The 19,722-nt window shown below is 44.6% G+C and overlaps 1 protein-coding gene across 2 annotated transcripts in view; it reads left to right on the top strand.

Annotated features, from left to right (window-relative positions):
* The first annotated feature begins 1,695 nt into the window (after positions 1-1,695).
* ptk2ba (protein tyrosine kinase 2 beta, a) overlaps positions 1,696-19,722 on the top strand; it is a 129,075-nt gene continuing 111,048 nt past the window's right edge. For both annotated transcript variants that reach the window (XM_065026149.1, XM_065026148.1), the window contains exon 1: positions 1,696-1,831. The gene's annotated coding sequence lies outside the window, so the exon portion shown is untranslated. The remainder of the gene's footprint in view (positions 1,832-19,722) is intronic.

Here is a 19,722-nt window from a genome sequence, read left to right as displayed (position 1 = left end):
TAGGGGCGGCAGGGTAGCCTAGGGGCAGGTAGCCTAGGGGTGGCAGGGTAGCCTAGTGGCAGGGTAGCCTAGGGGCAGGTAGCCTAAGGGTGGCAGGGTAGCCTAGTGGCAGGGTAGCCTAGGGGCAGGGTAGCCTAGTGGCAGGGTAGCCTAGGGGCAGGTAGTCTAAGGGCGGCAGGGTAGCCTAGTGGCAGGGTAGCCTAGTGGCAGGGTAGCCTAGTGGCAGGGTAGCCTAGGGGGTAGGTAGTCTAAGGGCGGCAGGGTAGCCTAGAGGCAGGGTAGCCTAGGGGCAGGTAGCCTAGGGGAGGCAGGGTAGCCTAGTGGCAGGGTAGCCTAGGGGCAGGTAGCCTAGGGGTGGCAGGGTAGCCTAGTGGCAGGGTAGCCTAGGGGCAGGTAGCCTAAGGGTGGCAGGGTAGCCTAGAGGCAGGGTAGCCTAGGGGCAGGTACCTAGGGGAGGCAGGGTAGCCTAGTGGCAGGGTAGCCTAGGGGCAGGTAGCCTAGGGGCGGCAGGGTAGCCTAGTGGCAGGGTAGCCTAGGGGCAGGTAGCCTAAGGGCGGCAGGGTAGCCTAGTGGCAGGTTGCCTAGTGGCAGGGTAGCCTAGGGGCAGGTTGCCTAGTGGCAGGTTGCCTAGTGGCAGGGTAGCCTAGGGGCAGGTAGCCTAGGGGCAGGGTAGCCTAGGGGCAGGTAGCCTAGTGGCAGGGTAGCCTAGGGGCAGGTAGCCTAGTGGCAGGGTAGCCTAGGGGCAGGGTAGCCTAGGGGCAGGTAGCCTAGTGGCAGGGTAGCCTAGGGGCAGGGTAGCCTAGGGGCAGGTAGCCTAGGGGCAGGGTAGCCTAGGGGCAGGTTGCCTAGTGGCAGGGTAGCCTAGGGGCAGGTAGCCTAGGGGCAGGTAGCCTAGGGGCAGGTTGCCTAGTGGCAGGGTAGCCTAGGGGCAGGTAGCCTAGGGGCAGGTAGCCTAGTGGCAGGTTGCCTAGTGGCAGGTTGCCTAGTGGCAGGGTAGCCTAGGGGCAGGTAGCCTAGTGGCAGGTTGCCTAGTGGCAGGTTGCCTAGTGGCAGGGTAGGGTTGCTGGTTAGAATCCCTGAGCCGACTAGGTGAAAAATCTCTTAATAAGCCCTTGAGCAAGGCACTTAACCCTAATTACTCCTGTAAGCCACTCTGGATAAGAGCATCTGCTAAATGACTACAATGTAAATAAGTCTTAGTGGCCCCGAAAGGCAAGAGCAGGCCCTGTGTAGGACCCAGCTGTCTGTCTAAGAAACAGAACTATGGCGCCCTCTAGTGTTCTTTATTAGTTATTAGGCGACCCAAGGTTGGATTGCAATACTCCTCGCTGTGGAAATACTGCACCTGCAAAAACTCTGCCTCCTAAAACATTCAACCTAACCTGAGTAGGCCTACAGAAGACGTGGTAACGTGTGGTAAATGTATCTAAATGACTTAAATGTAATGTAATGACACAGACTTTATTCCACTATACTTTATGTTTTGAATAGTTTATGCATGCCCACTCAAAGACACTATAGTGTGTAGGCCTATAGAGAATATAAACGTTTTGAACCCAAATAATAATAAAAAAAATATATTCACAAACGCAGTTTATAACATAGCTATTACTTGCACAAAACACAATATAAATTGTAATACCACAGAAATAAGGAAGTATTCTACCGACAAGGGAGTGGCTTGAGCAAACACCTTCCTGCTCTACATACACTTCTTCTTCGAGGGAATACCTGGTAATACCCAAAGGACTAGGCCTATAGCGCATCTACCAGAAATATAATATCAACTTTTCCGTGCAGATGCTTGTGGGATGACACGTTCTCAAATTAGGTAAGAGGAAAATTCGTAAAACTCAATGTTGAGAAGTGTTTTCACAACTGTCAAACGCAGGCTTTACCTTCAGGTGTAAGAGACTCAGCGGGACGTTTGCTGCGTCAAGGTCTTTCAAGTGATCGGAGTTATTCATTGTTGTTTACGGGACACGCAAAACGATACTATTCAAGAGTCGTTTGAAGTCAGTAAAATTATACAGTGAACGTCATATTATTTCTAGCAGTTTACAAATGTGTCATGTCGTGTCTCTAAATGAACTGTTCAAAACATGAAGACTGAGGACAACATGTGCTTCATGTAATAGATTGATTGATTAACACGTCTTAATGGCATGAGTCCTTTACCGTTATAGATATATGAGATACCTTTCGGATTCAAGCATTTGAACTTGAACAACATATTCACAATGTGTGGAATTTCTTTCCATTGCATTTGCTACCTGAGTTCAGTTGGAAGAATCTCAATTATCACTGCAAGTCTCTGCAGGTGAAATTGTTGACACGTACTTGCAGCGCCTGGGTGTATGACGCTGCAGTATGCAACCCCACCTACTCCAAAACAAGTGTCCTATAAAGTGCTTAAACAATTTTATATAAATATTTGAAAATGTCAAATAGCTCTTCAACCGCGTGACTTTAACCTGATTTCTACTGTTTGTTATTCCTTATATAGAAAGGCATGTTTCACATGCTTTAGTTTTCTCATCAAATGATTCCATTGAATAATAATGATTTTATTGATAAAAAAGCACTTACAATTACATTTCTCCTTGACCATGTGACCTAGACTCCTCGAACCAACGTTGGAAGGGTAGGGATGCACATCGCACATCCTTTGGTTTTTCTGAAATATTGTTACATTTTCTTTTACTTGAATTTATTTGTTAAATGTTTGACTTTTGTTCACAGGTCAGGGACACACATTGCACACCCATAAAGGACAATATTAGAGCCCAACTCTCTGAATAGTTGGTTAAAATTGCAATGTTCATCTTTATAGCCTCTCTGTCAACTCTCTTCAATATGTTCAGAATTCTGTAGCTTCACGCTGAACACCATTTTGGTCTTATCTTACCTTAATGGCTCAATCTGTTTGCAGGCATTCTGATGGGCTGGCAGGTGGGGGAGGGAAGAAATAGTGTTCTCTCCCCCTGGGTCCTTATCTGATGTTATGGTATGAAGTAAGGCTGAGCACCGTTGCAGTACAGACTGTATGCTACTTCTCATTGTCCACATTGTCTGCATAATATTAAACCTTCAACAGACCATCGTTGTTCGTTCTACCCTTGGATCTCTGGGTCCTTATCTGATGTTATGGTATGAAGTAAGGCTGAGGACTGTTGCAGTACAGACTGTATGCTACTTCTCATTGTCCACATTGTCTGAATAATATTAAACCTTCAACAGACCATCGTTGTTCGTTCTACCCTTGGATCTCTTATTTCACTGGAAACCGAAAGCTTCCCTACAGTCCAAACGTAAAACCGTCCACCTCTCCACCTCTCCACCGACTCCACTGCTCAGCAACACATCTCTCCACCTCTCCACCGACTCCACCTCTCCACCTCTCCATCTCTCCACCTCTCCACCGACTCCACCGACTCCACCTCTCCACCGACTCCACCTCTCCACCTCTCCACCTCTCCACCGACTCCACCTCTCCACCTTTCCACCGACTCCACCTCTCCACCGACTCCATCTCTCCACCTCTCCACCTCTCCACCGACTCCACCTCTCCACCGACTCCACCTCTCCATCGACTCCACCTCTCCACCTCTCCACCGACTCCACCTCCCACCTCTCCACCGACTCCACCTCTCCACCTCTCCACCGACTCCACCACTCCACCTCTCCACCTTTCCACCGACTCCACCTCTCCACCTCTCCACCGACTCCATCTCTCCACCTCTCCACCTCTCCACCGACTCCACCTCTCCACCTCTCCACCGACTCCACCTCTCCACCTCTCCACCGACTCCACCTCTCCACCGACTCCACCTCTCCACCTCTCCACCGACTCCACCTCTCCACCTCTCCACCGACTCCACCTCTCCACCGACTCCACCTCTCCACCTCTCCACCGACTCCACCTCTCCACCGACTCCACCTCCCACCGACTCCACCTCTCCACCTCTCCACCGACTCCACCTCTCCACCGACTCCACCACTCCACCTCTCCACCTTTCCACCGACTCCACCTCTCCACCTCCCACCACTCCACCTCTCCACCGACTCCACCTTTCCACCGACTCCACCTCTCCACCTCTCCACCGACTCCACCTCTCCACCGACTCCACCTTCCACCTCTCCACCGACTCCACCTCCCACCTCTCCACCGACTCCACCTCTCCACCTCTCCACCGACTCCACCTCTCCACCGACTCCACCTCTCCACCGACTCCACCTCTCCACCTCTCCACCGACTCCACCTCTCCACCGACTCCACCTCTCCACCTCTCCACCGACTCCACCTCTCCACCGACTCCATCTCTCCACCGCTCCACCGACTCCACCTCTCCACCGACTCCACCTCTCCACCGACTCCACCTCTCCACCGACTCCACCTCTCCACCGACTCCACCTCTCCACCGACTCCACCTCTCCACCGACTCCACCGACTCCACCTCTCCACCGACTCCACCTCTCCACCGACTCCACCTCTCCACCGACTCCACCTCTCCACCTCTCCACCGACTCCACCTCTCCACCGACTCCACTGCTCAGCAACACATCTCTCCATGTCCTGGCTCTTTCTTATCGTTCTGACACGTTTGCACATCTAAATTCCCTGTCATTCACTCCACTTATCTGACTCCAGCGTCCTTATAACTACTAAGACCAGACTCCATTGGGGACCAGGGTCTTCAGGGCCTTCAGCTCAGCTGGACTCTTCTGAAACTCCTCAAACATACATCACATCATTTGCATATTTATAACCATCTCTTCAGACAGTTACCCTCCATTTAGCCCCCCCAGTCTCCTATATCTCTTGTTAGATGTTTTGACTAGAATCAAACATTTTTTTAAATCACATTACTCCAGTGCTAACCTCTGGCTTCCTGTTAAGGCTTGGGCTGATTTTCAAGTTTTTACTGTTAAGCTACAAAGCATTACAGGGACTTGCTCATCTCTCTGATTGGTTCCTGCCGTACATTATGTACCTACATGTACGCTACGGTCACAAGGCCTCCTTATTGTCCCTAGAATTTCAAAGGAAAAAGCTGGAGGCAGGGCTTTCTCCTATAGAGGGGCGGCAGGGTAGCCTAGTGGTTAGAGTGTAGAGGCGGCAGGGTAGCCTAGTGGTTAGAGTGTAGAGGCGGCAGGGTAGCCTAGTGGTTAGAGTGGAGAGGCGGCAGGGTAGCCTAGTGGTTAGAGTGTAGAGGCGGCAGGGTAGCCTAGTGGTTAGAGTGTAGAGGCGGCAGGGTAGCCTAGTGGTTAGAGTGGAGTGGCGGCAGGGTAGCCTAGTGGTTAGAGCGTTGGACTAGTAACTGCAAGGTTACAAGTTCAAATCCCCGAGCTGACAAGGTACAAATCTGTCGTTCTGCCCCTGAACAGGCAATTAACCCACTGTTCCTAGGCAGTCTTTGAAAATAAGAAATTGTTCTTAACTGACTTGCCTGGTTAAATAAAGGTAAAATAAATAAATAGAGCTCCTCTTTTATGGAATAGTCTTGCCGATCCATGTGAGATGAACAGACTCGGTTTCAGACTTTAAATCTTTGCTGAAGACTCATCTCTTCATTAGGTCCTATGGCTCAGGGGTGCATTAGGTGTATTAGGTGCACCACTGCGACCTGTATGCTCTCGTTGGCTGGCCCTCGCTTCATATTCATCGCCAAACCCACCGGCTCCAGGTCCTCTATAAGTCTTTGCTAGGTAAAGCTCCGCCTTATCTCAGCTCACTGGTCACCATAGCAGCACGCGCTCCAGCAAGTATATTTCACTGGTCACCGTCAAAACCAATTCCTCCTTTGGCCGCTTTCCTTTCAGTTCTCTGCTGCCAATGACTGGAACGAATTGCAAAAATCACTGAAGTTGGAGACTCATATCTCCCTCACTAACTTTAAGCATCAGCTGTCAGAGCAGCTCACAGATCACTGCACCTGTACATAGCCCATCTGTAAATAGCCCATCCAACTACCTCATATTGCTATTTATTTATTTAGCTCCTTTGCACCCCACTATCTCTACTTGCACATTCATCTTCTGCACATCTATCACTCCAGTGTTTAACTGCTAAATTGTAATTACTTTGCCACTACGACGTATTTATTGCATAACCTCCCTAATGTTACCTCATTTGCACGCACTGTATATCAATTTTTTTCCCCTTGTTGTATTATTGACTGTATGTTTGTTTATTCCATGTGTAACTCTGTGTTGTTGTTTGTGTCACACTGCTTTGCTTTATCTTGACCAGGTCACAGTTGTAAATGAGAACTATATAACCTTTCGGCTGACCTTTCGGCTGGACTTGCACACGCGTTTGGATTTGTTTACCAAAACACCCTAACAAAAGGAGCTATTTGGACGTAAATGATGAACTTTATCGAACAAATCAAACATTTATTGTGGAACTGGGATTCCTGGGAGTGCATTCTGATGAAGATCATCAAAGGTAAGTGAATATTTATAATGCTATTTCTGACTAATGTTGACTCCACAACATGGCGGATATCTCTTTGGCTGTTTTGGTCTCTGAGCGCTGTACTCAGATTATTGCATGTCATGCTTTTTCCGTAAAGTTTTTTTGAAAACTGACACAGTGGTTGCATTAAGGAGAAGTTTATAAGTTCTAATATAATAGTTGCATCTATTATCAATGTTTTATTATGAGTATTTCTGTAAATTGATGTGGCTCTCTGCAAAATCACCGGATGTTTTGGAACTACTGAACATAACACACCAATGTAAAATGAGATATTTGGATATAAATATGCACTTTATCGAACAAAACATACATGTATTGTGTAACATGGAGTCCTATGAGTGTCATCTGATGAAGATCATCAAAGGTTAGTGATTAATCTGATCTATATTTTTGCTTTTAGTGACTCCTCTCTTTGGCTGGAAAAATGGCTGTTAGGTGGTGACCTAACAATCGTTTGTGGTGCTTTCGCTGTAAAGCCTTTTTGAAATCAGACACTGTATGTTTTGTTCGATATATCATTCATTCTTCCGGCGCCGACAGAGATGGCCGCCTCGCTTCGCGTTCCTAGGAAACTATGCAGTTTTTTGTTTTTTTACGTGTTATTTCTTACATTAGTACCCCAGGTCATCTTAGGTTTCATTACATACAGTCGAGAAGAACTACTGAATATAAGATCAGCGTCAACTCACCATCAGTACGACCAAGAATATGTTTTCCGCGACGCGGATCCTGTGTTCTGCCTTACAAACAGGACAACGGAATGGATCGCATGCAGCGACCCGAGAAAACGACTCCGAAAAAGAGGGAAACGTAGCGGTCTTCTGGTCAGACTCCGGACAAGGGCACATCGCGCACCACTCCCCAGCATTCTTCTTGCCAATGTCCAGTCTCTTGACAACAAGGTTGATGAAATCAGAGCAAGGGTAGCATTCCAGAGGGACATCAGAGACTGCAATGTTCTCTGCTTCACGGAAACATGGCTTACTGGGAAGACGCTATCCGATGCGGTGCAGCCAACGGGTTTCTCCACGCATCGCGCCGACAGAAACAAACATCTTTCTGGTAAGAAGAGCGGCGGGGGCGTATGCCTCATGACTAACGAGACATGGTGTGATGAAGGAAACATACAGGAACTCAAATCCTTCTGTTCACCTGATTTAGAATTCCTCACAATCAAATGTAGATCGCATCTTCCAAGAGAATTCTCTTCGATTATAATCACAGCCGTATATATCCCCCCCCAAGCAGACACATCGATGGATCTGAACGAACTTTATTTAACTCTTTGCAAACTGGAAACCATTTATCCGGAGGCTGCATTCATTGTAGCTGGGGATTTTAACAAAGCTAATCTGAAAACAAGACTCCCTAAATTTTATCAGCATATCGATTGCGCAACCAGGGGTGGTAAAACCTTGGATCATTGTTACTCTAACTTCCGCGACGCATATAAGGCCCTGCCCCGCCCCCCTTTCGGAAAAGCTGACCACGACTCCATTTTGTTGATCCCTGCCTACAGGCAGAAACTTAAACAAGAGGCTCCCACGCTGAGGTCTGTCCAACGCTGGTCAGACCAAGCTGACTCCACACTCCAAGACTGCTTCCATCACGTGGACTGGGACATGTTTCGTATTGCGTCAGATAAAAATATTGACGAATACGCTGATTCGGTGTGCGAGTTCATTAGAACGTGCGTTGAAGATGTCGTTCCCATAGCAACGATAAAAACATTCCCTAACCAGAAACCGTGGATTGATGGCAGCATTCGCGTGAAACTGAAAGCGCGAACCACTGCTTTTAATCAGGGCAAGGTGTCTGGCAACATGACCGAAAACAAACAGTGCAGCTATTCCCTCCGCAAGGCTATTAAACAAGCTAAGCGTCAGTACAGAGACAAAGTAGAATCTCAATTCAACGGCTCAGACACAAGAGGCATGTGGCAGGGTCTACAGTCAATCACGGACTACAAGAAGAAACCCAGCCCAGTCACGGACCAGGATGTCTTGCTCCCAGGCAGACTAAATAACTTTTTTGCCCGCTTTGAGGACAATACAGTGCCACTGACACGGCCTGCAACGAAAACATGCGGTCTCTCCTTCACTGCAGCCGAGGTGAGTAAGACATTTAAACGTGTTAACCCTCGCAAGGCTGCAGGCCCAGACGGCATCCCCAGCCGCGCCCTCAGAGCATGCGCAGACCAGCTGGCCGGTGTGTTTACGGACATATTCAATCAATCCCTATACCAGTCTGCTGTTCCCACATGCTTCAAGAGGGCCACCATTGTTCCTGTTCCCAAGAAAGCTAAGGTAACTGAGCTAAACGACTACCGCCCCGTAGCACTCACTTCCGTCATCATGAAGTGCTTTGAGAGACTAGTCAAGGACCATATCACCTCCACCCTACCTGACACCCTAGACCCACTCCAATTTGCTTACCGCCCAAATAGGTCCACAGACGATGCAATCTCAACCACACTGCACACTGCCCTAACCCACCTGGACAAGAGGAATACCTATGTGAGAATGCTGTTCATCGACTACAGCTCGGCATTCAACACCATAGTACCCTCCAAGCTCGTCATCAAGCTCGAGACCCTGGGTCTCGACCCGCCCTGTGCAACTGGGTACTGGACTTCCTGACGGGCCGCCCCAGGTGGTGAGGGTAGGCAACAACATCTCCTCCCGCTGATCCTCAACACGGGGCCCCACAAGGGTGCGTTCTGAGCCCTCTCCTGTACTCCCTGTTCACCCACGACTGCGTGGCCACGCACGCCTCCAACTCAATCATCAAGTTTGCGGACGACACAACAGTGGTAGGCTTGATTACCAACAACGACGAGACGGCCTACAGGGAGGAGGTGAGGGCCCTCGGAGTGTGGTGTCAGGAAAATAACCTCACACTCAACGTCAACAAAACTAAGGAGATGATTGTGGACTTCAGGAAACAGCAGAGGGAACACCCCCTATCCACATCGATGGAACAGTAGTGGAGAGGGTAGCAAGTTTTAAGTTCCTCGGCATACACATCACAGACAAACTGAATTGGTCCACTCACACTGACAGCGTCGTGAAGAAGGCGCAGCAGCGCCTCTTCAACCTCAGGAGGCTGAAGAAATTCGGCTTGTCACCAAAAGCACTCACAAACTTCTACAGATGCACAATCGAGAGCATCCTGGCGGGCTGTATCACCGCCTGGTACGGCAACTGCTCCGCCCTCAACCGTAAGGCTCTCCAGAGGGTAGTGAGGTCTGCACAACGCATCACCGGGGGCAAACTACCTGCCCTCCAGGACAACTACACCACCCGATGTTACAGGAAGGCCATAAAGATCATCAAGGACATCAACCACCCGAACCACTGCCTGTTCACCCCGCTATCATCCAGAAGGCGAGGTCAGTACAGGTGCATCAAAGCTGGGACTGAGAGACTGAAAAACAGCTTCTATCTCAAGGCTATCAGACTGTTAAACAGCCACCAACCATTGAGTGGCTGCTGCCAACACACTGTCATTGACACTGACCCAACTCCAGCCACTTTAATAATGGGAATTGATGGGAAATGATGTAAATATATCACTAGCCACTTTAAACAATGCTACCTTATATAATGTTACTTACCCTACATTATTCATCTCATATGCATACGTATATACTGTACTCTACATCATCGACTGCATCCTTATGTAATACATGTATCACTAGCCACTTTAACTATGCCACTTTGTTTACTTTGTCTACATACTCTTCTCATATGTATATACTGTACTCGATACCATCTACTGTATGCTGCTCTGTACCATCACTCACTCATATATCCTTATGTACATATTCTTTATCCCCTTACACTGTGTATAAGACAGTAGTTTTAGAATTATTAGTTAGATTACTTGTTGGTTATCACTGCATTGTCGGAACTAGAAGCACAAGCATTTTGCTACACTCGCATTAACATCTGCTAACCATGTGTATGTGACAAATAACATTTGATTTTTTTTTTTTTTTTTGGATTAACGAGATTTTTTATCTTTAAAATGGTGAAAAATACTTGTATGGTTGAGGGATTTAAATTATGAGATTGTTGTTGTTTTGAATTTGGCGCCCTGCACTTTCACTGGCTGTTGGCGGGGTGGGACGCTACCGTCCCGAATATCCCAGAGAGGTTAACAAACTATAATTTTGGCAAGTCGGTTAGGACATCTACTTTGTGAATGACACAAGTAATATTTCCAACAATCGTTTACAGACAGATTATTTCACTTATAATTCACTGTATCACAAATCTAGTGGGTCAGAAGTTTACATACACTAAGTTGACTGTGCCTTTAGACAGCTTGGAAAATTCCAGAAAATGATGTCATGGCTTTAGAAGCTTCTGATAGGCTAATTGACATCATTCGAGTCAATTGGAGCTGTACCTGTGGATGTATTTCAAGGCCTACTTTCAAACTCAGTGCCTCTTTGCTTGACATCATGGGAAAATCAAAAGAAATCAGCCAAGATCCTTGGGAGCCATTGGGAGCCATTTCCAAATGCCTGAAGGTACCACATTCATCTGTACAAACAATAGTACGCAAGTATAAACACCATGGGACCACGCAGCCATCATACTGCTAAGGAAGGACACGCATTCTGCCTCCTAGAGATGAACGTACTTTGGTGCGAAAAGTGCAAATCAATCGCAGAACAACAGCAAAGGACCTTGTGAAGATGCTGGAGGAAACAGGTAAAAGTATCTACATCCACAGTAAAACGAGTCCTGTATCGACATAACCTGAAAGGCCGCTCAGCAAGGAAGAAACCACTGCTCCAAAACCACCATAAAAAAGCCAGACGGTTTGCAACTGCACATGGGGACAAAGATTGTACTTTTTGGAGAAATGTCCTCTGGTCTGATGAAACAAATATAGAACTGTTTGGCCATAATGACCATCATTATGTTTGGAGGAAAAAGGGGGTGGCTTGCAAGCCGAAGAACACCATCCCAACTGAGAAGCACGGGGGTGGCAACATCATGTTGTGGGGGTGCTTTGCTGCAGGAGGGACTTGTGCACTTCACAAAATAGATGCAAAATGATGTGGATATATTGAAGCAACATCTCACGACATCAGCCAGGAAGTTAAAGCTCGTCGCAAATGGGTCTTCCAAATGGACAATGACCCCAGGCATACTTCCAAAGTTGTGGCAAAATGGCTTAAGGACAACAAAGTCAAGGTATTTGAGTGTCCATCACAAAGCCCTGACCTCAATCCTTAAGAAGTTTTGTGGGCAGAACTGAAAAAGTGTAAACAGAGCTGTGCTTGCGAAGAGCTGCTGGCAAACGCACGGAAGTGCTGTTTGAATGAATGCTTACAAGCCTGCTGCTGCCTACCATCGCTCAGTCAGACTGCTCTATCAAATCATATACTTAGTTATAACATAATAACACACAGAAATACGAGCCTTTGGTCATTAATATGGTCGAATCCGGAAAATATAATTTCGAAAACAAAACATTTATTTTTCAGTGAAAATACGGAACCGTTTGGTATTTTATCTAACGGTTGGCATCCCTAAGTCTAAATATGCCTGTTACATTGTACAACCTTCAATGTTATGTCATAATTATGTAAAATTCTGGCAAATTAGTTCACAATGATTCAGGCTGCCCAAACTGTTGCATATACCCTGACAATGAATGCAAGAGAAGTGACACAATTTCACCTGGTTAATATTGCCTGCTTGCAATGAGAGGCAGGTGGTTAGAGCGTTGGACTAGTTAACTGTAAGGTTGCAAGATTGAATCCCCCGAGCTGACAAGGTAGAAATCTGTCGTTCTGCCCATGAACAAGGCAGTTAACCCACCGTTCCTAGGCCGTCATTGAAAATAAGAATGTGTGACTTGCCTAGTTAAATAAAGGTGTACATTTTTTTTGTTGCAAAATCGGTGTCCATAAAATACCGATTTCCGATTGTTATGAAAACTTGAAATCGTCCGTAATTATTTGATACCATTCCATTGACTCCATTCCAGACAATAATATGAGCCGTCCTCCCCTCAGCAGCATCCACTGGCAGGGGCAGCTTCATTACCACTGCAATCTGGCTGTTCAATTAGATGATATATATATATTTTTTAATAAAAATCTTGCACCCCGTCCAATTTTCGGCCTATTTGCGGGTTATAGTCTGATGCGGGACTTCTCACATAGTTGGGCGGCTGCGGATTCTTCCAACGTGCGCATGAAAATAGTATTATTTTTCTTACAGAAATTACATTAAATTAACTACTACAATCATTGAGACTGATATTCCAAGTAAAAACTGTAACTAATAAATTTAAGGTAAAAGAAAATGTGAAACATTTTGTCTTGGTTTGAGGTGTCTAGGTCACATGGTCAAGAAGCTATTGAAGTTAAGAAATTTTGTGTATATATATATATATATATATATATATATATATATTTATAATAAAGAATAATGGACCGTTGCAAAGTCAAGTGGTGTGAGAGCTATTGAAATTTGAATGTTGGGATCATTGATTATGCACTTTGTTGACGGTCCCTAACTAGTTGCATTGAAGGCACACCAACACCTTTGCTGTGTTAAAGGCATATAAACATATATTCTGCTCTGTCAGGTTGGTAATGTTGTCCCACAGTAAAACTAGATGACATGTTATTTCTTTCTCTGTCTGGTTTTTATCCCTTCTGCTCGGTAACAGTTTGTCAAGGCTGTTTCCCACACACAAACAAAAACATACTTCCAACCCTGTCGAGGTCTCCCTATCTGTGCCTCTGGTGCCTGTTAAAGATGAAACCCTCCAGAGATCAGCTCTCACATTCCTGTTACCAGCCCTTTATGGATGTTACCCACTGTGATCCACTGTGATCCACTGTGACCCTCTGTGACCCACTGTGACCCTCTGTGACCCTCTGTGACCCTCTGTGACCCACTGTGACCCTCTGTGATCCTCTGTGACCCTCTGTGACCCACTGTGACCCACTGTGACCCTCTGTGACCCACTGTGACCCACTGTGACCCTCTGTGACCCTCTGTGAACCACTGTGACCCACTGTGACCCTCTGTGACCCACTGTGACCCTCTGTGACCCACTGTGACCCACTGTGACCCTCTGTGACCCTCTGTGAACCACTGTGACCCACTGTGACCCTCTGTGACCCACTGTGACCCTCTGTGACCCACTGTGACCCTCTGTGACCCACTGTGACCCACTGACCCAGTGACCCAGTGTATTTGTATTTATTAAGGATCCCCATTTAATTCCTGCCAAGGCAGCAATGAGGACTGTGAAGACACACACACACACACACACACACACATAACATACGCGCTATACACAACACGTACACATGGATTTCGTGTTGTAGATATGTGGTAGTAGAGTAGGGGCCTGAGGACATTTCATGTGTTGTGAATTCTGTAACCCCCAGGAAGAGTAGCTGCTGCCTTGACAGGAACTAATGGGGATCCATAATAAACCCCAGGAAGAGTAGCTGCTGCCTTGGCAGGAACTAATGGGGATCCATAATAAACCCCAGGAAGAGTAGCTGCTGCCTTGACAGGAACTAATGGGGATCCATAATACACCCCAGGAAGAGTAGCTGCTGCCTTGACAGGAACTAATGGGGATCCATAATAAACCCCAGGAAGAGTAGCTGCTGCCTTGACAGGAACTAATGGGGATCCATAATAAACCCCAGGAAGAGTAGCTGCTGCCTTGACAGGAACTGATGGGGATCCATAATAAATACACATACTCTTCCTGGGGTCCAGTAACATTACAGTAGTTCTATACAGTTAAACATTTCAGCCCTCAGACAACTACACTACTACCACATATCTAGAATACAAAATCTATGTGTATCAGTGGCAGTCACTACCGTTTATAATGAGGGAGGACGATTTCATTCATATTACATTCACCCAGTTCAATGTAACAGTGACAGGTTTAGGTTACTGTCATTCACCCAGTTCAATGTAACAGTGACAGGTTTAGGTTACTGTCATTCACCCAGTTCAATGTAACAGTGACAGGTTTAGGTTACTGTCATTCACCCAGTTCAATGTAACAGTGACAGGTTTAGGTTACTGTCATTCACCCAGTTCAATGTAACAGTGACAGGTTTAGGTTACTGTCATTCACCCAGTTCAATGTAACAGTGACAGGTTTAGGCTACTGTCATTCACCCAGTTCAATGTAACAGTGATGGGTTTAGGTTACTGTCATTCATATTCACCCAGTTCAATGTAACAGTGACAGGTTTAGGTTACTGTCATTCACCCAGTTCAATGTATGAGTGATCGGTTTAGGTTACTGTCATTCATATTCACCCAGTTCAATGTAACAGTGACAGGTTTAGGTTACTGTCATTCATATTCACCCAGTTCAATGTAACAGTGACAGGTTTAGGATACTGTCATTCATATTCACCCAGTTCAATGTAACAGTGACAGGTTTAGGTTACTGTCATTCACCCAGTTCAATGTAACAGTGATGGGTTTAGGTTACTGTCATTCATATTCATCCCGGTTCAATGTAACAGTGACAGGTTTAGGTTACTGTCATTCATATCCACCCAGTTCAATGTAACAGTGACAGGTTTAGGTTACTGTCATTCATATTCACCCAGTTCAATGTAACAGTGACAGGTTTAGGTTACTGTCATTCACCCAGTTCAATATAACAGTGACAGGTTTAGGTTACTGTCATTCATATTCACCCAGTTCAATGTAACAGTGACAGGTTTAGGTTACTGTCATTCATATTCACCCAGTTCAATGTAACAGTGACAGGTTTAGGTTACTGTCATTCATATTCATCCCGGTTCAATGTAACAGTGACAGGTTTAGGTTACTGTCATTCATATTCACCCAGATCAATGTAACAGTGACAGGTTTAGGTTACTGTCATTCATATTCACCCAGTTCAATGTAACAGTGATCGGTTTAGGTTACTGTCATTCATATTCACCCAGTTCAATGTAACAGTGACAGGTTTAGGTTACTGTCATTCACCCAGTTCAATGTAACAGTGACAGGTTTAGGTTACTGTCATTCATATTCACCCAGTTCAATGTAACAGTGACAGGTTTAGGTTACTGTCATTCATATTCACCCAGTTCAATGTAACAGTGACAGGTTTAGGATACTGTCATTCATATTCACCCAGTTCAATGTAACAGTGACAGGTTTAGGTTACTGTCATTCATATTCACCCAGTTCAATGTAACAGTGACAGGTTTAGGTTACTGTCATTCATATTCACCCAGTTCAATGTAACAGTGATGGGTTTAGGTTACTGTCATTCATATTCACCCAGTTCAATGTAACAGTGATGGGTTTAGGTTACTGTCATTCATATTCACCCAGTTCAATGTAACAGTGACAGGTTTAGGTTACTGTCATTCATATTCACCCAGTTCAATGTAACAGTGATGGGTTTAGGTTACTGTCATTCATATTCACCCAGTTCAATGTAACAGTGACAGGTTTAGGTTACTGTCATTCATATTCACCCAGTTCAATGTAACAGTGACAGGTTTAGGTTACTGTCATTCATATTCACCCAGTTCAATGTAACAGTGACAGGTTTAGGTTACTGTCATTCATATTCACCCAGTTCAATGTAACAGTGACAGGTTTAGGTTACTGTCATTCATATTCACCCAGTTCAATGTAACAGTGATGGGTTTAGGTTACTGTCATTCATATTCACCCAGATCAATGTAACAGTGACAGGTTTAGGTTACTGTCATTCACCCAGTTCAATATAACAGTGACAGGTTTAGGTTACTGTCATTCATATTCACCCAGTTCAATGTAACAGTGACAGGTTTAGGTTACTGTCATTCATATTCACCCAGTTCAATGTAACAGTGACAGGTTTAGGTTACTGTCATTCATATTCATCCCGGTTCAATGTAACAGTGACAGGTTTAGGTTACTGTCATTCATATTCACCCAGATCAATGTAACAGTGACAGGTTTAGGTTACTGTCATTCATATTCACCCAGTTCAATGTAACAGTGATCGGTTTAGGTTACTGTCATTCATATTCACCCAGTTCAATGTAACAGTGACAGGTTTAGGTTACTGTCATTCACCCAGTTCAATGTAACAGTGACAGGTTTAGGTTACTGTCATTCATATTCACCCAGTTCAATGTAACAGTGACAGGTTTAGGTTACTGTCATTCATATTCACCCAGTTCAATGTAACAGTGACAGGTTTAGGTTACTGTCATTCACCCAGTTCAATGTAACAGTGACAGGTTTAGGTTACTGTCATTCACCCAGTTCAATGTAACAGTGACAGGTTTAGGTTACTGTCATTCACCCAGTTCAATGTAACAGTGACAGGTTTAGGTTACTGTCATTCATATTCACCCAGTTCAACGTAACAGTGACAGGTTTAGGTTACTGTCATTCATATTCACCCAGTTCAATGTAACAGTGACAGGTTTAGGTTACTGTCATTCATATTCACCCAGTTCAATGTAACAGTGACAGGTTTAGGTTACTGTCATTCATATTCACCCAGTTCAATGTAACAGTGACAGGTTTAGGTTACTGTCATTCATATTCACCCAGTTCAATGTAACAGTGACAGGTTTAGGTTACTGTCATTCACCCAGTTCAATGTAACAGTGACAGGTTTAGGTTACTGTCATTCATATTCACCCAGTTCAATGTAACAGTGACAGGTTTAGGTTACTGTCATTCATATTCACCCAGTTCAATGTAACAGTGACAGGTTTAGGTTACTGTCATTCATATTCACCCAGTTCAATGTAACAGTGATGGGTTTAGGTTACTGTCATTCATATTCACCCAGTTCAATGTAACAGTGACAGGTTTAGGTTACTGTCATTCACCCAGTTCAATGTAACAGTGATGGGTTTAGGTTACTGTCATTCATATTCATCCCGGTTCAATGTAACAGTGACAGGTTTAGGTTACTGTCATTCATATCCACCCAGTTCAATGTAACAGTGACAGGTTTAGGTTACTGTCATTCATATTCACCCAGTTCAATGTAACAGTGACAGGTTTAGGTTACTGTCATTCACCCAGTTCAATATAACAGTGACAGGTTTAGGTTACTGTCATTCATATTCACCCAGTTCAATGTAACAGTGACAGGTTTAGGTTACTGTCATTCATATTCACCCAGTTCAATGTAACAGTGACAGGTTTAGGTTACTGTCATTCATATTCATCCCGGTTCAATGTAACAGTGACAGGTTTAGGTTACTGTCATTCATATTCACCCAGATCAATGTAACAGTGACAGGTTTAGGTTACTGTCATTCATATTCACCCAGTTCAATGTAACAGTGATCGGTTTAGGTTACTGTCATTCATATTCACCCAGTTCAATGTAACAGTGACAGGTTTAGGTTACTGTCATTCACCCAGTTCAATGTAACAGTGACAGGTTTAGGTTACTGTCATTCATATTCACCCAGTTCAATGTAACAGTGACAGGTTTAGGTTACTGTCATTCATATTCACCCAGTTCAATGTAACAGTGACAGGTTTAGGTTACTGTCATTCATATTCACCCAGTTCAATGTAACAGTGACAGGTTTAGGTTACTGTCATTCATATTCACCCAGTTCAATGTAACAGTGATGGGTTTAGGTTACTGTCATTCATATTCACCCAGATCAATGTAACAGTGACAGGTTTAGGTTACTGTCATTCACCCAGTTCAATATAACAGTGACAGGTTTAGGTTACTGTCATTCATATTCACCCAGTTCAATGTAACAGTGACAGGTTTATTCATTTCACCCAGTTCAATGTAACAGTGACAGGTTTAGGTTACTGTCATTCATATTCACCCAGTTCAATGTAACAGTGACAGGTTTAGGTTACTGTCATTCATATTCATCCAGTTCAATGTAACAGTGACAGGTTTAGGTTACTGTCATTCATATTCACCAGATCAATGTAACAGTGACAGGTTTAGGTTACTGTCATTCATATTCACCCAGTTCAATGTAACAGTGATCGGTTTAGGTTACTGTCATTCATATTCACCCAGTTCAATGTAACAGTGACAGGTTTAGGTTACTGTCATTCACCCAGTTCAATGTAACAGTGACAGGTTTAGGTTACTGTCATTCATATTCACCCAGTTCAATGTAACAGTGACAGGTTTAGGTTACTGTCATTCATATTCACCCAGTTCAATGTAACAGTGACAGGTTTAGGTTACTGTCATTCACCCAGTTCAATGTAACAGTGACAGGTTTAGGTTACTGTCATTCACCCAGTTCAATGTAACAGTGACAGGTTTAGGTTACTGTCATTCACCCAGTTCAATGTAACAGTGACAGGTTTAGGTTACTGTCATTCACCCAGTTCAATGTAACAGTGACAGGTTTAGGTTACTGTCATTCATATTCACCCAGTTCAACGTAACAGTGACAGGTTTAGGTTACTGTCATTCATATTCACCCAGTTCAATGTAACAGTGACAGGTTTAGGTTACTGTCATTCATATTCACCCAGTTCAATGTAACAGTGACAGGTTTAGGTTACTGTCATTCATATTCACCCAGTTCAATGTAACAGTGACAGGTTTAGGTTACTGTCATTCACCCAGTTCAATGTAACAGTGACAGGTTTAGGTTACTGTCATTCATATTCACCCAGTTCAATGTAACAGTGACAGGTTTAGGTTACTGTCATTCATATTCACCCAGTTCAATGTAACAGTGACAGGTTTAGGTTACTGTCATTCATATTCACCCAGTTCAATGTAACAGTGATGGGTTTAGGTTACTGTCATTCATATTCACCCAGTTCAATGTAACAGTGACAGGTTTAGGTTACTGTCATTCACCCAGTTCAATGTAACAGTGACAGGTTTAGGTTACTGTCATTCACCCAGTTCAATGTAACAGTGACAGGTTTAGGTCACATTGACTATATAAAAGTACTCCTTCTACATCCTCGTTATTGTTATTTTTTAAAAATGTAAATGTAGTTTATTTAGAAAATATTTTCTGCATTGTTGATTTAAGGGCTTTTTTTTTTTCTTATTTCAAATGTCTTTTTACTGTTTTATTTCTTTACTTACCTACACACACACACACACACACACACACACATGTACTTTTTTTCCCGCACCATTGGTTAGAGCCTGTAAGTAAGCATTTCACTGTAAGGTCTACTACACCTGTTGTATTCAGCATTTCACTGTAAGGTCTACTACACCTGTTGTCTTCA

This window comes from Oncorhynchus nerka, linkage group LG13, assembly GCF_034236695.1.
Source record: "Oncorhynchus nerka isolate Pitt River linkage group LG13, Oner_Uvic_2.0, whole genome shotgun sequence".
Classification (NCBI taxonomy): Eukaryota; Metazoa; Chordata; class Actinopteri; order Salmoniformes; family Salmonidae; genus Oncorhynchus; species Oncorhynchus nerka.
Note: the sequence above shows the minus strand (reverse complement) of the source record. Positions and strands in the feature narration are given on the sequence as shown.